This window comes from Zosterops lateralis (genome assembly GCF_965231275.1).
Source record: "Zosterops lateralis genome assembly, contig: HAP1_HAP1_SCAFFOLD_51, whole genome shotgun sequence".
In the NCBI taxonomy this organism is placed as follows: domain Eukaryota; kingdom Metazoa; phylum Chordata; class Aves; order Passeriformes; family Zosteropidae; genus Zosterops; species Zosterops lateralis.
Window position 1 is genome coordinate 187,304 of NW_028154613.1, and position 21,496 is coordinate 208,799.

The 21,496-nt window shown below is 38.8% G+C and overlaps 1 protein-coding gene across 1 annotated transcript in view; it reads right to left on the reverse strand.

The window, feature by feature from the left end:
* LOC310923397 (uncharacterized protein) overlaps positions 1–21,496 on the reverse strand; it is a gene marked incomplete at its 3' end in the record, with an annotated part of 245,064 nt that overhangs the window by 94,348 nt on the left and 129,220 nt on the right. The gene's annotated exons all lie outside the window — the stretch shown is intronic.

Consider the following 21,496-nt stretch of genomic DNA (forward strand, 5'->3'; position numbering starts at 1 on the left):
ACACAGATTTCATAAAGCTGGTAGGGAAAGAGACAAAAGGGAGTGGATTTTCCCTTCTTACAAAATTTTCCCTCATTTTCCCCATCCCAGTCAAAAACTCTACAGCAGCCAAGCCACTTGGATTTCCATCAGCTCTAACATTGCCACATGCAACAAAGCAAGAGGCTTGGACTGGCCCAAGAGCTTAGAGAGGTACATTAGGACACTCAGCTTTCCTCAGTGGCATAGAGATGTCATGCAGCAAAAACAGAAAGTGGGACTGACTTTGGAGAAGAATTAAACCAGTGGAAACTTTCCTACATAAATGCAGCTGCAGATGAACTTTCGTCAGCACCACCAAAGGGGCACTCTCACAGCTGCTAAAAGAAAATGGATCTCTCCTCATTTTGTGTCACAGAAGAAGCAGCTGTTGAAAGACAGCCTATGCCAGTCAAGCCCATCTGCTCACCACTCACTGCAGAAGGGCACACACAGTGAAATACAGAGAGAGAAATCAAGGGATCCACACAGGCCATCCTTTGCTGCAGTTATCACAGAGTCTCTTGTCTCTAGACCACAGAGCAGGTCAGAAATCACTTTGGATCCTTTACTTACAACCATTGCCATACAGGGCATTATGTTCTTACAGAGATCTTGCTGTCCATACAACCCCAGACTAAAGGAAATCCTCAGCAAACAGCTCTTGTCCTACAAGGTAGCATCTGAGCTCAGGAGAGAGCACAGCAAGTGAAAACAGGTTTTTCTGCTGTCACCTTCCCAAGGCTATCTGTACCTCTCACCAGGAGCAGCAGGGTCCTTCATCCACACTAAGTACTGTTTGAGAAAATCCACACACAGTTCTGGATCCTGAGCAGCCTCTCCCCCAGCTCCTCCTTTAGGCTCTGCCACCATCCAGCATCTCTCCTGAGGTGTGTAGCAAACATCCACACAGAGTGACCCCATCACACAGAGTGACCCCATTCTCAGGAGACTCTGAGGAGCCAACTGGGTCCACGGGATGACAATCCAACCTTCCCCCCAGGAAGGTAATATTGAGTACACTTCTCCAGTGAGACAACAAATTATGGTTTTCACTGGAGATGATGATTCTGGAGACACGAGCCCATGCTACAGTGAATGACTTTGCACAAGCTTTCATGCAAGCTGTCCAGAGGCTTAGTTTGCAGATGAATGCACTAGTATAAATGCATAATTAAGTCTCCTGTATACATAAAGAATTAACTCTTCCCATAGGCAAGTAGCCCAAAACTCCTAAAGAACAAACATGATTTACTTCATGAAGCTGCCTTGCTTCTTTTCTCACGCCTCTCTCAGAAATGCTGGGGTTCCTTCAAACTTTACTTCTAAAATGCACAAACTATTTTGTAAACCAAAACTAATATATTTTCCTCTCCCCATCCCCAATGAATTTAGCCTCTATCAGATAACAAGGACTCTGAAAAGAGTCCTATCTTCCAGTCTGAGCAATTAATCATCTTAGTAACAGCAGACTGGAGAAAGTCAAAGAACACATTGCATAAAGGAAAATCCTATATTTTACCATTTCTCCCTTTGGAAAACAAAGAAAAAGAGCTAAAAAACCAAAACCCAAGCCAAACCAATGAACTCTGAAACAATGCATCTTCAAAGGTTTTCTCAGCTATCAAAATAGCAAAATGTACTGAATGATTAATAAATGTGTTCTGCGGCCAGAAGGATGAACTGCTAAAGGCAGCTCCCATTTTGTGCACTAGTTTCTTATAAAGCCTTATTTAACTTATGTTAAGTCAGGACATCTTTTTATACACTTACATAAACATACAACTATTGCTTGAATTGATACCCAATACTAAATCATCAAGAACTCCAACCGGCCACCAAAAACACCCCACCCTGCAACATTCCTGTTGCACCAGGCAAGCTCACTGAAATAAGCTGTTTGCTAAAAGGTTGTTCAGGGAAGACCATTGTCACTACTTAATAGCTGATACGGACCATTGAGTAGGCAAAGCATCTATGCTCTGCAGAGTGAAAACTGCTTATCTGGGACAGATCTATTAGGCTGTGCAGCTTCATTGATGGGAATAAAGTTAGAGACATGACAGTACCACTGAGGATATTAGCTCATAAGGGAATGAGGCTAAAAGATTACTGTAGTAACAAATAGACTGTTAAGGCCTGGAAAGCCTATTATTTTTCCCATTCCTGATTTCTTAGCACTGTTGTTCCAGTGCTAATTACCTAATTAAAGGAGCTGTGTGATATTAACAGCACATCTACGTCTCATGAAGAGCTGAGAAGGCTGAAGATTAAAAACACTTAGCCTCTTGCCATCTTCGGGACAATGACAAAGCAACATTTGCAAAAGAAATAACACAGTCATTGTTTTAAAAGTCCCTAAATTCTCCAAGAACATCAAGTTTGTAACCCACTGACAAATAGAGCACCTGTGATTAACCCCCCAGCCTCACAACACCAAGCAAATGGCATTTATAGTGAAACACAAAGTGTAAGAGGAAGAGAAGAAGCAACATTTCATGGGGAAACAGGCAATGCCTCTGTCATTTTGGGTATCACATACCATGATTCACAGTGTCAGCACACAAGTACAAGTTTCTAGTTAGCAACTTGCAAACAACAGTTAGGAAAGTCTTATGGAGTATATAGTGTTCTCTATTGGCAGCAGGGGATCAGGGATCCTGGAAGCAAGATTATTTCACAGATGTAAAACAGCAGCAGAACTTGGTGCACTGCTTGGACTTTAAACAGTGTGTTGGCACTTTTCACAAGTGATACAAGACTACTAAAATATGTTCCTTAAGCTCACAACATCAACCTCATTACAAGTTATGACAATTTAAAAAAACAACAGCTCATGTCTTACCACCAACAACCAAAAATGTCTTTGCTACAAGACATTTTAAAAATTTTCCAACAAATAACATATTACTAAGTCTTACAAACAATTATTCTAGCCAATCACTAAAAACACACATATACCTATTTCAAACAATACTTACTCATATACTTTCTATTAACAATACACAATACTCCATTATTAAGCTTAAAACCTTCTACTATCTTACTAAACATGTTTTTCTACAATCTTAAAGTCTATCTTAGCCAAACCTAAAAACTCAAAATATTATTTCATATCCTTACTTACTATACTATTATATCTTTTCTTCTTTCAAGATTTACAACAACAACTAACTCTAAGTTCTCTACTCTTTCTAACTGGGAGACGTTCCTTGAGCTTTATTGCAACAGCAGCCTCATTACAGACAATTAAAAGATGGCAACAGCTCACATCTTGCCAGTACAGCCAAAGATCTCTTTGTTACAGGGCATTTTAAAAGTTTTCCAGCTGATAACATATTGCTAAAGCTTACAAGTTGTTCTAGCCAGTCACTAAAACCACATGTACACCTGCTTCAAACAATGCTTGTATGGTTTCTTTTAACAATACTCCACATTAAGCATAAAACCTTCTACTATCTTGCTAAGCATATTTTTCTGCAGTCTTAAGGTCTATCTTGGCCAAGCCTGAAAATTCAAGCTATTGTTTCATGTCCTTGCTTGCTGTACTATTGTGTATTTACTTCTTTCAGGCTTTGCAGCTGCAGTTAGCTCTAAGTTCTCTGCTCTTTCTGTTTCTGAGACCTGCTTTCGCAGCTTCTTACCTTTACTATTTCCCACAACATAACATTCCTTAACTGGAGATCTGAGTGAGAACTCCATGCAGAGAAAGCACGAAAAGCCTTCTGGTTTGAACATGTCTCTGGCAGTGTGACTGGGTTAAAAAGTGGGTTGAGTCTTCTAAAGCAGTTACATTTTTTTAAAGAAACAAAACAACAAAAAACAAACCAGTAGTGTTATAAGCACTTTATTCCTATCCACTTTGTACCAAAATGATCAATATCAGCTTATTCCTCAAGCTTGGCCTAGTTCATCAGATTCTACTAATGATACTGAGTGGCTTAATTTTCAGATGTTCAATTAGCATTATCTTGAAAGAATAAATCTTTTTTATTGTAGGCAAAGCAGTAATTGAACATTTATAGAGAGTAAAGAATGTAATACAGGTGCCCTGATGCATAAAATTGATGTATGCCACTTTTATAATTGCTTTTGAAAATATTGGCCTCAATGTTGAGAAAAATAAGCAACCATCAGGACAGTTGAACACATTCTTTTAGCCAAACTTACAAATTTTTCTCACTTTACACTCTACCATTCTCTTCTACTCCCAGTCTTCTCTTGCCTTGTCAACACCCCTTCCAAAATATATAGTCAACATTACCCACAAAGTTGTTCAAACAAACAAAATCACAGTACTTGGACAGCTATTGATCCCATCTTTATAATTTTTAGATTGTGCTCAAGAACCGAGAAATGGTTTTCCTTTGATTGTTCCATGGCCAATAGCACGCTTCACATACTAAAGGACTGATGCAAGTCATCATAAAATATTTCCTTGAATTTCTTAAATACTGTGGAATTTTTCATTGTGTAACCACAAAACCATTTGAGTGCATAAATAGTCAATTCACAGCAGAGAACTATACTTTCAGTTTTATACCTGCTCATAGGTATACATTCTGCCTTTATGAATGTCAACTTAAAACTTCAAACCAAATCCTTCCAACAACTTGCCCCCCAATATTTTTGAAACATACTGCAGTAGCTGATCCTTCACACCAAATGTTTTCAAGCACAGCATCTAAAAGCTGCATTAAAGGTCTGCAACTTACCAATTTAGCCATGCTAAAGAATGTTTTCAGAGCTATTATTCACAGTACTCCAATGAAAATAGCATTTCTTAGACAATATTCAAATTAACCAGAGACTCTTAGTCCTTAAAGCATGACGACCTCTGGTTTAAAAGACAACCAAGTTGGAGCACACTGGTATTTCAAAAGGTCCAGCTGCAGGTGACCTTAAAAAGCTCCAAAATATTTTGGTCAAGCATAAAAGACTAGATTTGTCGTAGTATTAGTCTGCACTCAATAGGGTAGACAAGATTTAATCTAACAGCATATTCAACCACTGAGCAGAATAGCTGCTTATTTACTCCCAAACACATCGTTTTGAACATTGCAGCAGTTATAGTTGGATCCAAATTCTGCGGCTGAGATTATGAGATTACCAGGCTTCGACATCCACTTTCACAGAAGAAAATATTAAATCAACTCAAGCAGGTAATCTGTGTCGGGAGCCAAAGACTTTGCTGGAAGTCACAAACCCCAAAATCTATTTTTCCAAGCCGAGGGCTCCGCAGGATAGTTTTTCTGACTCCCCATCTACCGGCCAAATCCCGTCACTGTCATCACTCGATTTCGATACTTGAGTGGTTCTCAGTCGTAAAACAACCCTTGAAAGATCACAGATTTCTGCGAAGATCATGAAAGCAATAAGAAAAGGAAATCTATTTTCAGGATTAAACCAGCTGCTAGTGTGCTCTCACCTCTACTGCAAAAGGGTACCCAAATGAAAGGAAATAGAAATCACTTAGTTCAACCATTAAAATAGTAGCGCTTCCTAACCCTAACCCCAACCCCTGCCCTCCCGCCCGACGAACAAACAAAGAAAAAAAGGAAAAAAATAAAAAGAATAGCGCATGGTTAATGGAAAACATTATCACTCTTATTTTGCTTTTTCATGCATTTAAAGCTTATAACTCTTATTCATACCAAACCAGACAAAATCAAAGCAAGCAAATAGGTCCTCACTATACCATCAAGCTGATAAGCATCAACCTGTACATACATGCTATCAGTAACACCAGTGACTCATAACTGGATCTTCATAGCAGAAACAGATCACTGGTAGGCTTTCCCCAAAACAAAACACTATGTATTTCCCTCTACCTTGCTGATATTTGGAAAAAAAGTTTCAACTCAATCTGTCTTAAAGTGTATAGCAACAAGAACAGCAAAAAATATGCAGTTCATCTTCAGGAAAAGTCACTGAACACAGTAAATTTCTTCTTTCATCTTTATCAGGTCATTTACACCCATATCTGTCCTTGCCTATATTTTACCAGGCTCTAAGTCTGCCCACACTCTTGTCTATAGTGTCCCCGTCATTCTTCATTGGAAAGAAAGAAGCCAAAACACTAGACCAGTTCTCTGCCTGCTTCTCTCTGACACATCCTAAGATCTCATCTCCTCTGCTTGGAAGGGACATAAGTTCAAAAGGGTAAGCTTCGGAAACAAAGTGAAACTTCTCAAAATAAAGAAACTCGTATAGAACTTAGGATACATTATTAGAAAGAAATCATACATCTTGAATGTATCTAAGAGCTTGGTTTCTAATTTCAAGAGGGCAAAAGACATGGTTCAGCTGGATAGCATCAACAGAACCATTACTTTTTTTTTTTTTCCTAGGAAGAAATATAAGGATCCATTGATTCAGTGAAACACATGGTCACATTCAACACCTTTGGTAGTCTTCTCTAACTCCTAACTAGAAGCACCCTCAGGCAGAATAAATTAAAACGAAATGGCTCTGTCAAGTGCACAAATAGACTTTCCTGTACCTAAAATGAGGGACCTAGAAATGCTTTTGAACTTACAGTAATGATTCTGTAACTGTACATGTCTGTAGCAGAACAGATTGGAGGGAGAGGGTTCAATTCTCCCTCACTCTTGACCCTCACTTTTCTTATGATGAGAAGCACAGAGAAGAGGTAGCATATGCTCTGGCCTTGTTCTGGAAGAGTCTGGGTCAGAACACACCACAAGACAAGACACTAAACAGTTGCACTGTAGCACCAGGATGTTCAGGGAGGAGAACAGAGTGACAAGGCCCAGAAAGATCATACAGCTTTTTGCTGGCACACAAGAAATGCTGGATCCTGATGGCTAGTGTGCTCCATTGCTTCCTTGCTAGGTACCTAGAGAAAGCTTTGTGAATACTTTCCTCTCTCTCCCACAAACCATCCATACCAGCAGCTGATCACAGCGACCAGAACTTCGCTTGTGTTAAAGCAAAAATACTTAACGCTCACATGCAGATGCAAAGAGAAGCTAGTCCAGGCCATCCATAAGAGCTCAAATTTTAAAAGAGTTGCATCTTCCTCTGTTACTTTGGCCACTAATCCAAGCAAAATACAAAGTTAGATAAATTACTGGTCTTCCTCAGAAAGCCAAGATCCATATTCCTCAAGATCTACATTACAAATGGACTGTTTTTACCTCAGAACAAGGGACTAAATACTCTTCCTACACACACCAATTGCCACTAAATTACCATGAGATCTACTCCAACCCACACAAAAATCTATTTGTATCCTCACTGCAGTTTTGGCAGTACATCAATTACTTTGACAACCCTCACAACTGTAAGAATATGTATAAACCTTGATCCAAGGATGAAATACTGCTTTCATTAGCTTAAAATAGCACTAGATAAGCAAACCTGCCAGCCATATTAGAACATTTTGCTGTTCTATTATGTTCTAGAGGAATCATCTCCTCCCTTTTATCTCTGTTTTTCTTGTCATTTGCAGATATACACCAGAGAATACAAAAAGCCCAAACCCTGCAGTGGCCTTCTGATGCCAGCCATGCTAACTACTCACTCCAAAAGGCTTTTATTCAAATTTAGCAGCTTGCAAACATTCCCTGTCCATTTGTTAGGTGAAGGCAAAGTGAAGATCTCTTGCTCTGAACAGTTTTAAAAGGCAGACAATTGCAGACAGATAACCACAGGTAAAGCCTGTAGCCTACCATCATGCCTGAAGAACATGCTGCTGATCTGTAAAGAGACAGGAATCAGTGTCACAAAGATGCTGCCTTATGAATATAAAAGGCTCCAGGGGAGCAGGAAAAGAGGCACTACCTACATCTCCATTTTGACTATTAGAGATTATTTCTGATGCTTCTCTAGTTTGAAATACTCAATGACTGAGCACATGTTCTTGCCCCTCCTCTCTGTGCAGCCCAGTAATTTGACCCACTACAAAAAGTAATGCCATCTTAAGGATTCTCAAAATAAGACATGACAAACTACACATTCAGTAGCTGACTCTAGGTGCCCCTAGAGTGCAGCTCACTGATTGGCTTCACATCTTCTACCCAGTGCCACCTTTTCCAAACTTTCCAAAAGTGTCCCTACTAAAATCAAAGAGGCTGCTCTGCCATGGTCCCAGCCCTGCAGCTCCTACTGTCCTGAAAAAGTTCCCCTTGCTGTAATGAGCAGCAAACCTTCAGAGCAGAGTGACAAACAGCTCTTCAACTTTACAGATTTGGGAACCATTATCTTAAAGGCTGAGGTGTGAGTCTCTTCTGTTTTCATGTTTGCCTCTTCACCATTGTGTTATCCAGGTATTTCTTTTTGCCTGTGGCCTTCCGTTACCTCTCTGCCTCTCCAGCCTTTTTATGTTGCCAGCACTCTTCCTCCCTTCAAAGTAGGCCTGCCTAGAGCATATCACAGCTTACTGGAAAGTGACAAAGTCAGAGGATCAGACAAATGTTGAGGATTACAGAAAGTGGAAATTTTCTCTCTCTGACATTTTCAAACAATCCAATTTCAAAGGCAGGAGAATACAGTAATGCAAATTAGCATTAAAATTAGTTAATCTGCTTGCTTTTCAATAAATTATGCAGTATTAAAAAAAAAAAAAAAAACACAAATTTTAAGAAGCTTTTTTACCTATTTGTATTGATATTACATCTTGAATACTGTAAAAATTAAATTATTGACATTGCAGTAAGACTGTTAAATACCACCCAGCAAAAACTTTGCAGAAAGTAAATTATTGAAGATTATTCAAGAATAAAAGATAAATGGAATGAAAGGGGGAACAGCAGAAAAGAAGGAAAAAAATATTGGTGATAATTCCCGTGATGCAGAAGTATTTCATTATACAGTTTAAAAAAATAGCATTTTCACAATGCAATTGTGCCACAGAGTAGGAAAATTTCACTAGAAATTCACAGACTTTGCTTGCTAGGCATGAGCAGGCAGAAAGAACTTCGATCTCCATGCACCTTGACTCAAATATTGCTACACAAGATAACACTTTCAAACTCTTAATTAGTTCCAAATGCAACTCTGCACACATCTGGAAATTAGGAACAGAAGGAATGATTTTTTCCCTAAAGTCTTGAAAGAAGAAAACATAATTTTGTAGAGTTCATCTCTGAGTACAAGAGACATGCTCTCACCTAACCTTCACTGGTCTCAGGAAGAAAATACTCAGTCTTCCTCCTCATAAAAAATAATCAAGAAATAAGAAAACTTACAGAGGAGAAAAAAATAGTAGATCTGGCTAGACTGAAGTCACACAAAAACTTAGTCACTTATTATTTTGCATAGATGTTCAGATTATTACAGCATAATGAGCCTTTTAGCAGTGTCTCTGCCATTATGGTTTCATTAGAATGTAACATCCATTCTAAATGTGTTCCTATACCCAGAGAGCATTCTTGTGTCCCTACCCATTGCAGGGGGATTGGAATTAGATTGTCTTTAAGGTCCTTTCCAACCCAAACCATTCTGTGGTTCTATGGAGGATGAAAATAAACATTAACAGAGTTGCCTCTTTCACTTGCCAGTCCATCAAAATGAGGAAAGGTTCCAACTGGAAAGGATTGCACAGATATATTGCAGAGCATATGAAAGCACTGAAGGCAGCTTTACTTTAGATATTTCCCATACTGTAGAGTCTACTTGACAATAAAGAAGTCTGTTCACAAAATAAACCCCTTAACTTTATAGTTTTTTAAGGGAGTACTTTGAAACCTCCCTCCTTGGCTCTTTTCCCTCTCCCTACTAAAGTAAATCAATAGAAATTAACTTAAGGCTAAACTAGTTGGGGGGTAGAGGGTGGGGCTGTGGAATTCTACTAGATCTCTAATTTTCTTTGAATACATATGAATATATTTATGTGTGTATTTATGTATGAAGTGGAACAGTCCAATTTTTGTGAGCACTCTAGAGAAGATTCCATGTTTTCTAGCACCTACCACTCACAAAGTTCCTAGAAAACAGCTAGAGTTTCTAAACAAGTAGATAATATAATTCTAAAAATACTATTTCTATAAAGAAGTTTTCAAAGTCAGCAATCTAATTTAACATTGTTCCTATCACATTCATGGCTGTCCCTGAATGTCTACCATTTTCTTCAGCTCTGTAAACACACTAGCAGAAAAGCAATTTCCAATGGGAATATTATAGTAACAGTTTCTTCAATTCTCAGTTTGTACAGAAATTTCAAACAACCATAGCTGATACATGTTTTCAGTGATAACCACTGAAAAGCCCTGAGCTCAAAAATCTCCAAAGAAAAAATCTCCTGTGCCCTTTTAAGTGATTTTACAGCAGAAACAGAATTATTCTCATGAAGTGGAAGCTTTGCCACTTCTAACATGGAGTTTTATATCCTCCTCCTCCTCTCCCAGTCCTTAAGCCTGTTAGGTCTTTGCGATTTTAGCCTGTTTTAAATCCAGAAGAATAAGGTAGTAACTCACTTGAGTTATGATCCACGAATGTTGTAATACAAGTGATCCATATCCAGCCTACAAAACCAGACTGGAACAGCAGTTAATAGTAGCTTTAAGACTCTCGAAAATTCATATTAAAGGCTTAGAAGCTTATTTAGCACAGTGCTTTTCCTTCGAGGTTGAAGTACTCTGTCTGCAGGCAGTAACTGTCCTGTCTGGGTACCTCAGCAGCTCAAAATACCCTGAATCTGTCAGCTCATAGAAACTAACAAATAAAATAAAATAAATTCTGGGACATTTCTATTGCTTGTGCACCACTAGTCAAATGTTAAGCCTTTGTAAAACCAGTCTACAGCTCTATTTGCAGTAAAGTAGTGCCAAAACCAGATACAGCTCAGGGAGGGAGATGACCTACTAACCAGCATCCATCATGGATGACAGTACAAAGTGCTGCCATTAGCAGCCAGTACAGTGCTCAGTCTGCTCTTGGAGTGTCCCAGGACATTTCATGCCAGGGCCCAGTACAGAACTGCAGCAGTCTATTGCAGCAGTTTTATTGTGCATTATGTTTTGGAGCAATATTATTTCCATGCAGATACTTTTTCATATCATGCCAGAGAAAGGAAGAGGGATATGATGTGGCAATGGATGCACAAACTCCTCTGCAGTAAGGAAGAGCAGATGGGGAGCAACTTTTCTGGTAAGAGCTTTCCTGACAACAGTAAACCCGCTTGGGAATGGATCTCACAGTAGGTGCAGTTTGGCCACTACTCCACAAGTGGCTGTTCTCTCACAGCTAATCCTGAGACACATCAAGCAACAAAAAATTTCCCAAGATTTAGGAAGATTAATGGTAGCAAAGCAAGCATGGGACATATGGTAGTAATTAACCATGCTGAGCAATATCCTTTCCTCTTCATTCATTAAATAATTAATTTAGATACCTTTGCCCAAGGAACAGAAACAGAGTGTAAGCAACACACAAAACTTCTTTCTGCTAAAAGTTGTCCAATGTCAAATAGCACATTTGAAATACAAATGATCTTAGAATAATGCAGACCATTGAATTTAATTACTAGACAGCTGAATATTTCAGAAGCTATTAAGAAAGCAAAAGACTCTTCCACAAATAAGCTTTCAATAAGCTTTGAAACAAGCCTTGAAAAATTATTAATACATGGGAAAAATTATCTATGCTCAATCATTTCTGTTCAATTACTCAGAATTCGGGAGCTGGATCAAGACAAAAATTCTCCAGCAGGAAAACTCCACAGCAAAACTCCATGCTTGGTTTTCATCCGCATGCTCTATTGTGTTTGGATTGCTGGGTGACAAGTACAGCACTTACAGAACTTACAGCAAGTTCTCTAAGTCGGAATGATGCTCAGTCAAGTTTTCAGTACAAGTCTATGAGTGCCTTAAAAAAAATATGCAGATAGACCTTAATGCCTCCCACTAAGAAAGCACTGGTGTTATGCAGTCAAAGAAAATTAGCTGCACCATGAAAGATTAATTTTATATACCTGCAGTGCCTTCTGCAGGTATTGTAGATTTGAAACATCGATACTCAGTTGGAAGCAATTTGACAAGTCATGAGAAGGCAAAAAAGGAGTCATAAACCAAGCACTGTAATCTGTTGATAAAATGGATAATAGCTGCTCTGCTGGATATTAATAAACTTAGCAGCACATTAGCAGATCATCTTTCATCCAAAGGATCTTCAGTCAGCCAGAGGCAAACTCTAATCCACACCTCTGTATCAAATTATACGCACAAATCATGTGTGCATACGTGCAGACCCCTTTCATTAAATTGAAACTGTTACCGGTATGGCAACTGCTTAATGGCATTAAGCATTAATGGCACTCTTTTCTTGCGCAGTGAATCCAAAGACTTTCCTCAGCAGCAGCCAAATTCACCCCATGTTTACTCAGCAGGATGAGAACCTTGCTGTTTAAATGGCTTAGAGTAAGCCAGAAAATAATCTATAGAGTTGCACTTCTGCTCCAAATACAGCACCAGGCTCATTCCCAAACATTTCAGCAAGAGATGGGCCAGGCGTCTTCCAAGTCTCATCTGTATCAAAAAGCCATAACTAATTGGTATTTATCATATTAATTTCATTTTGTTCCAGCTGCAGGTAGAGACAGAGCAAACCCAGGAGAGACAGTTCCACACAGCAGCAGCATTCTCTCTCTCTTCAGGAGGGTCTTGGTATCTTAATAGATACAGGTGGCTCTGCAAGTCAGTAAAATGAGGAGTATATTTACTCTTATTTCAGCTGGAAAGTTCTAATTTAATCTTACTCATCTAGAACATAGCTACATTCAAGCCTTCTCAGTACTTTGAACTAAATTAGATACAGTTACTTTCTTGCCCCATAGAAGTATCACATATGCAGAATTTTAACAATTTAAATGTCTCCCACAGGGCTTTGAATAAATCTGAGGTCACATGTCAGAGCACTTGATTATTTATTTTTTTTTTAATTCACTATTTAAAAGCTTGTGAGTTTATTTAGATACTTAGGCAAGAAAAGAACAAATGACATTTGAAAACTGGACTTGCCAGAGGAAACACTGAACTGGAAATCAGTGAACATGATGCTGAAAAGAAATACTTTCAAAACCAGATTCCTACAAGTCAGAATTAATGGATGAAATCATCTACAAATAAATAACTAAGCTCTCCCCAGAAGCAAGTCCACATCAAGACACCAAGAGGTGTGACTGCATACTAGGGTGAAAAAAAGATTCGCAAGTTTTCTGGGTTTGAAATAGAAATAGATGTATTGAAAACATTTATCAAGTGTAAAACCTAATCAAAGATCTGTTGTCAGACCTTTGCTCTCTGAGCAATCAGAATAAACCAAATATAGCAACCAAGAAGTTCTCCTGAACCCACTTAATTCCAGTTATGTTCTTCTTTTTCTTCTATGACAGTATATCACTGAAGAAAATATCTAAGTTTTTCAAAAAAAATCTTAAGAAAGGACTAGCTGACAAAAATAAACGACCTTCATCGCTGTAAATCAATACATAAAACTTATTGAAATCCAAGCTTAAGGTGCACAGAAGTCTCACTTTCGCACCTATGAGGACTGAAAATACATAAGAATAGATGAGCATAAACTTAGGCACAAAATCAGATACTTTTACATTCAAATAAGGAAACCCTCTGTAATTTATTGAAACCAGCTACAAGAGCTTTAAAAAAAGTAATCAAACATACTGTTGAGATACAAGTACAATACTCTTTTCTAAGCAGCTGAATATCTTTATTATGTGCTGGAGGGAAAAAAGGAAATTAACACTAAGCAAGTCAGTCAAACTATGCATGAACTCACGAGCAGGGGCTGGGTGATCCAGCATATGACAGCCCACTCTGTGCAACAGATCAAGGTTGGGAAAATAACCCTCTTGCTCTACTCTGTCATCAACGTGACAGATGCAACCAACATTTGGGAAACCCCAAGGTCAAAGACAGTGCACTACCTAACTGTTCTTTAGAGTGAATTTCATATTCTTCCAATGTTCTCCAGACAACTCATCAGCATAGCTTATATGTAAGCATGGCTTACAGTCCCTGGCTTGCCGGAAAATAAAGAGCACATGTACTCTCAATAGGTATCTCAGATGGAATCACAGATATTCCAAACAATAAAGCTGCTGGCATGCCAGGTCCGATAAAAAAAAAAAATCAGTTTCCTGCAGCTCTTGCAACTGAGACACAATAAAAGAAATTTCTCCACACACACATAAAAGCCAGCCCTCCCAAACCTTATATCTCTTTTCTTTTTAGTCACAAGATCAACTTTCAGAAAACAAACTCAATTTATGCTTTAATGTTTTGAAGAAAAGTTCAAGGTAAGGCAGTGCAGCCTAAATTGGTCTTGTACAAGACTGAACACATGCAGCATTTACAGGTTTGGTGGAATTTAGCACTGCTCAGGGGAGCATTTCACTTTAGCACCTACTAGTGATTCCAAAAGACTGCTAAGATGTCATGATCCAGATCACCGCTCAAGCTGTGCACCTTGAAATTGCCAAAATGGTATGATCTCTCCTTCTTTAGCCTGATTTCAAGTTACTTCTGTGTCCAGAGAGAGATAGGTGGTACCATTCCCTTGCATAAAGGCTAGTGGATGATCATTGCCCATTGAACCTGGACAATTCCGCTGCACCGCTCCCCCAGAATGCTGAGACTAGAAATCAGAATTTCTATCACACAGGTCTCAACATAACTCTCAGCTAACAATCTGTGCCCTTCTCAGCCTTCTAGCTTTCTGTTTTCAGCACCCTTCAAACAGCACCTTCTCACAGGTATCGAGGAAAGAACCATTCAATTCCAAATCTCTCAAAGAAAGAAACTGAATGAGCCCCATTCTCCAAGACCAGCACTGTAGCCACTGAGGCATTCTCTGTGTTCCCCTCTGCTGAAAACTCTTGCCCTAGAAGAAAGTCTTTCACCAGAAGTTAATTTATTTGCTTTAGATTTTGCTATATCAAATTATTTTCTTCACCACAAAAGAAAATGTCACAAAACCGCTCAAAAAAAGAAACAGAAGAAAAAGAGATATTTGCTTCTGCTCTTCTCACTCTGAAACCCTGCCTGCCTCACTGGGATACTGCCATAGGGGAATGCCACGTTATAATACTGATGCCAATGCTGAATGTCATTTACTCCCTTGGCAGTGTCAACTGCAAATGCAAAAAAGGCCAAATCTGCGTTGACATTTTGTGTCCTATTCACACATTTGTACACCTCATTTGCTGAACTCATTGTTTGTATTCTTTCAAAATGAGACTGTAAAAGGGCTTTTTTCATTTAGGGAAAACGTAATTAAAATAGAAATACATGCAGTTAACTCAAGAGGAAAAAAAAAGTAGAGCCTGTTCTCAAAATTTCAAGATTACTTAACTGCTTTTAAACTTTGTGGCTTATCAATTTCCCCTAAGACTAGGTCAAAACCCATATCAACATTCCTGTCAAGTCAGATATTTTATGAAAACTAATAGCTACTTAATATCACACTACCACTGCCCATGAAAACAGACAATAAGCCATTTGTCACCAAAGTCCTTAAAATTAGGTTGTGCCCTATACTGGCACTGGAGATTTTGTAAACTCACATGATGCTGAAATCCTGTCATAGCCCCTGACAAACTAAAGTTCTAACATTGTCTCTTTGCCAGAGGCAAAAAGCTCTACACTTTGACTGAAGCTGAGCAAGAGCTTGAGCCTATGTATCCCAAATCCCTACAGCAAAGCACCAGACTTCTGTTTCCATCTCTATTGCTTGAAATCTATATTCTTCATGCCTTCTCAATATTACCTGTTATTCTACTCAGATCAAGTTTAACGTCAAGATCTCAGGAATAAATACAGTGCCTTTTACCTCAGAGGTAGTTATAAAGAAGATGCCACTATTTTTTCAAAGGAGCACAGTGAAAGGAGGAAAATAGTCACTAGCTGAGACACTGCAAATTACTGCTAGATATAAAAGGGAGTATAGGTTCACAGTGAGCACAGAAAGCACTGGAACAGAATGCTCTGAGAGGTCTGGCAATCTACATTCTTGGAGCTACCTAAAATTCAGAAGGACAAGGCCATAAGTACCCTGACCTAACCCTGAAGCTGCTTCCGCCCCTAATTCAAGCAGGAGCTAGATAACCTTCATTGGCTCCTTATCATTCCATAATTCAAGATTTATGGTCTTGACTTTTAAATATGGTTGCCCAATATTATTCTCTAGATAAAGCTAGACAAGTTATTCTTTTGTGTTGACATGTGCTGAGAATGATTCTACATCCAGCAAGTAGGAAGAAAACCAAGGTAATACCCACCCAGGGACTCACATTCTGCTGCACTCATGAACCAGAGCAATGAGAGTAGTGACAGCTGTCACACAAACAGGTGGAAGAAACAGAGCAATACCTTCTGTCAGGCAAAAACCCTTTATGTAAGCAGTTGTTGAAATGCATCCTGTCATTGTACAGCCTCAGCTTTGTAGCTGATTTTAAAAGAACTTCTTTTCTTTCCCTGCAGATCCATTATCTAAAGCCAGATTTTTTTTCCTCCCATGTCAGTCACACATTAGTAGCTCACATTCCAGTCATGAGTTATCACATAGAATACGAAGAACAGCCTGCAGTATCTACTCAACCTTTCTATAGATTTCAGTTAACTGCACCTACTAAACTGTTTTCAAAAAGTTCAACTTCCTCAGTGTCCCTTGACTTTTGTAATAGACTTCAAACAATTACCTTTGTTTGAAAGCCAGTTAGAGAGTAGCATCATTCTTAATTTGGTGAAATAAGAATTTAATTATTTCAAGAGCCACAAAAATGAGGAACATAAAATAACTTATAGGAGCCTTTTGCAGCAAAGATCTTCCATATTTTCTAAATTCAGTCTATCTGTTCTACCCTACCTGGAATGACATAAATACTTCATATCCCCAGAGTATCCTTTGATTTCTTCAAACAAAAGACCTCTTTTTCATTAATTAAAAACAAAGAAGCTGAACTAAAGTTATTGTCTAGTGGCAGAGGTCCCACATTTTTAAAAGAGCTATTGGGATACTGTGTCATCATCTAATTAGAGCAATATTCAGGCAAGTGGAACCCATGCCCTGAGGGAATAACAAAATTGCCTGAAAAACTCATTTATCTAACTTAGTAAGAAATATATCTATTAATGGATTTAGTCATCAGAATTAAACATTAATCCAGTGTTTCAGTGAAGTATTAAAAAACCCCTTGAGTTTGCATTTTCATCCAGCTAACATTTATCCTATTTAACATAGTATTGGCTCACACTTCCTCTTCATTTCAATGAAGAAAATCATGTTTACTCATAAAAATGTATCTCTCTCATCCTGCTCACTAATTACCAACTTACTTCTTACTTCTGAAAGTCTAGACACTTTAATACATTTCTTGTCCCATTAGAAAGTAATGTACACCTAGCAGCCAGAGCAAGCCCAATTTCCCACGAAAACTCTCATGATTGTTTCACAGATTTCTTCCAGTCCTTCCACTGATTAGGAAAATGTTTTGGCAGTACTCTACTGGAAGAGAGACTTAGCACCCCTCTGTAGAAAGTAATGAACAAGCAAGAGACCAGTTGTTTAGCCTCAAGAACAAGTGACAACAAAACAGAAACCAGAGCTCCAGACCATGTCCTTAACATGGTATTGCTCCCCTACTCCCTGGCCCTTGCTGCATTTTGAAGGGCTAACCAAAAATCAGGTGACATTTATCTTGCCCATGCCCACATTCACAGCAACATGCAGAGGGTTCAAATAAAGAACAAACAATTGTCCCTCACCTCTATGTATTAATTCATTTCCTTAAATGAGTAAAGGGTGAAGACTGATGTTTAACTCCCTCTTCAGCTGACACGAAGTACACCTCCTGTGTGAGGCAAACAAAGAATAGTATTACAGACTATTTTTTCAATGATTTTTGACATATAAACCCAAATCTGTCCAGACACAACAGGTGTAATATGAGATTGAGCTTTTGTGGAAATAAGATATTTTGCATAGGATATAGTTGAGCTTCCAGAAGAAGCAGGGGCAAGTTAAGGTCTTCAGTTTAAGGAAGACATGAAGAGTTACAAAACAAATGTAAACTTCCTATGAGAAAAACGAGTTCAAGTCTGAGAAAGTCAAAATGCAGAGGTCTAGAATATTTTGGGTTCAGTACTCAAGAGGAGGTGAAGGAAAGGATTATTCCTACTTAAGCATCAAAAAGGCCCATAATTTGGATGCCTGATCCCTTTTTCATACCGAGCTGCAGAACCAGTAATATTACAGGCCAACATGGCAAAGACTTCTTAAGAGAAAGTTTATGGTAGCAAGAGGGACATTCCTTATCCAGTCAGGGTTAAGAGTTCATCAGCCAACTTTGGTATATTTCTCCACAGATAGGAAAGGAAGGGAAAAAAAAAAATCAGCTGTCAGAGCACTGAACACAGGACTTTCCTTCTCCCAGAGGCCTTTGGACTTGGAAAGGCCCATCCAACACAATACTTCACCAGGTTCCTGACAGACACAGGAATTAATGTTATCAGCATTTCCACTATCAACTTCTGTCAGCCAAAGAGATAATAAATGGTAAGGATCATGTAATTCCCTAAGGCAAAAGGAAAATGAAATCAATACTTACATCTGTGAAAGTATTATTATTTTTATGGAGAATCAGCTGCAGGTGGCCATCGGGTGCTCACCATTGCTGTTCAACAAACAGTTCATTACCCAGTAATATGACAGAGAACAAAGATGTTATTCCTAATGACATCCAATCCTAATTTTCATGAGCTATTTGTGAAAGGCTGTCCTGGGGTGATGATAGGCTGATGATCTGGAGATAAGGAGTGGAACGTCCTGGAGTGACTTTCTGATGCTTTTATCCCCAATTGTCTGTCCTGTTTATGTTGAATGTTAAGTTCTTCATCTTTAAGACCGGTTCCTAGAGTGAAGGGGGAGAGAAGTGTGCAGTTTGTTTTCAGAAACTGCACTTGTTCTCCCACATTTTTCCCTCTCACAGACTCTTTTATCTGCAGCATGGACAGTGAGAGAGAGCTCTCCTTTGCTTTTAGGGTTTTTTTAGCTAGCTGTGGTAGAGAAGCTCCTGGGACTGTTTCTTTCCTTTTTCTTGGAATTGTTCAAACCTGCTCCGGACTGAAAACCCAGAACACCAGGAGCTCATACCTGTGGCCCATCAGGGCCCAGGACGCAGCATTTTCCAGTGCAGGAGGGGCTGATGAGAGACTGAGTGAGCTGAGCTACACCCCATGACAAGGATTTTCTGAATTTGCCACCTCATCAGAACAGTAAGAGGTTTTATTGTATAATATTACTCATTTTTTTATGCTTGTGAATACTTTGCTAGTTAAATAAACAAGCTTTTTCCATTTCTCTCAAAGGCAATCTTTTTCCGAAGCAGTAGGGGGAGGGACTGTTTGAACCTGCTTTCCAGAGGGATCCCTTCTGGTTTCCTCCAAAATTTGCCTTAAACCAGGACGAAGGCATATAACAGATAACCAAGAGAAAGAATCTTTGTTCTGCAATTTTATGTACAAACCCATTGAATAGAATTTTGAAATAAATGCAAGAATAGTCAATTTCTGAAACAGAAAATATGTGAAATGTTCTTCACACCACCTTGATCTAAGCTGGTATACCACTAAAACATGTAATTTATCTGCTGAAGGAAGACATCTGCTCACACAGAAGACCACACTCACATCTGCATAATTGCCCATTTGTAATAAGGCTGTGTTCTGCAACTAGTACATGTTTCAAACACTTTTCTGCAGCTGTAGCTCATCAAAATCAAACATGACCTTCTAAATTTGTTCTAACTCTTCTAACAATGTTCAGAAACACCACCATTTAAATCAGCAGATCTACTTGCGGACCAGCATGCTGCTGTGCTGAATAAAAAATCAGATCTTTGCATATATAATTGTTTAGTACTTCTTACTTTAGAATGAAAAAAGGATAGAGGCTCATACATTAATTATTCCTCCCAACAGGAAAAGAAATGTTGTGACTCAAAAATGTACAGTTCAGTTTAAAAGAAAACACCAAAACAAAACCACTTTTTTTTTTCTAAGAGCATTATGATTTCAAGAAATGTAAAACTACTTTATATTTATCCTCTGTCTGTAGAAAAACGCAGAACTGAATGGACTGAATGCCAAAAAACCTTGAGTCACTAACCTCAAACAAGCTAGCTATAAATTCTTATGGACTTTTAAAAATAATTAATGACTTAAAACCTTCCTATTCCCTCCACCCATTCATATTACAAATTGAGAGGAATAATAGCTTGATCCCATAAATAATGAGTCAACAATCCTAAAGAATGACTGGTCAAAAAACAGCCCAAACATCTCATCCATCTCACAGTTAACATCTTCCAGGCAGGTAAGAAGTTGATTCCCACACTACTCAAAAGTTAGGGGAGAGAAAGAAGAAATTTAGATGTGAATTCACAGATCTTACAAAAGCATTTGTAATGCAAGGGTTTACTGGTGGTACACATTCTACCAAGGCTCACTGTAACAGTGTGTCTTTTTCAGAGTGCAGCTACAGCCTAATTAGATCTCAGTCAGCCCCTCCAGTGAAGAAATTTCTTGAGAAGAATTCTCAAGAAGAATTGAAGCAAGCATTTAAGTTCACACATCCACACATGGTACAGGCTAGCTCAGAAAGAGAGGCAGAGGGCTGTCAGCCCCAGATCAGTTCAGCAAGCAGTTATTCGATATGCTGAAGTTGGATCCAGAAGGCCAAAAAGAGGGATCATGTGATTTTTCTCAGTTATATAATGTCTCAGGTTCGTAGGGGGTACAGGGAGCAGGGCAGGGGGCAAGTGACCATAGGGAAGACAGAAACTGGACACCAGGCCCCATAGCCAATGGGGAAACAGGGAAAGAAGATACCATGGGGGAGTAATGGACTTGTGAAACCCAAGGAGCGGATTGCACAATGTTTGAAAGGAATCGTGGAGGAGAAGCCTCTGTTGCACCTGGGAGGGGTCGCTTTTCCAGGGAAAGGCAGTTGGAAATTCCTTTAAGGGCACAAGGGGCTCCACAGCTCACCATCACATAGCTGAGAACTCGAATGAAAACTTAGAAACTTGCTGGACCACAAAAGCTTAAGTATACTGTTTGAACAAAGAATAAATTACTATAAAATGGTTTATAAAGGGTCAGATTTAAATAGAACAATGAAGTTAGTCTGCTTTTAGATCTTATATAAGCAAAACAGAAAGTTCAGATGAGACACAAGCAAGAAGTTCTCCTATGTGAAGCAGGTACAATGTGACCTAGGTGCAATATCAGGAAGTGTTGTCAAGGGAGGACTCACAAGTCTGCAAACTGTTTGTAATCAACACCAAATTAGTTTGTTGGAATTTTCAAATTCTTTTACCTACACACACACCCCTCCCCCAGGATCACTGATGCAGCACAGCTTCTACAGGAGGAGCAGCTGAGATTCAGAGGAATGGCCTGAAGGATTTCTTTTCGTTTCCAAGTGACACATCGTGTGT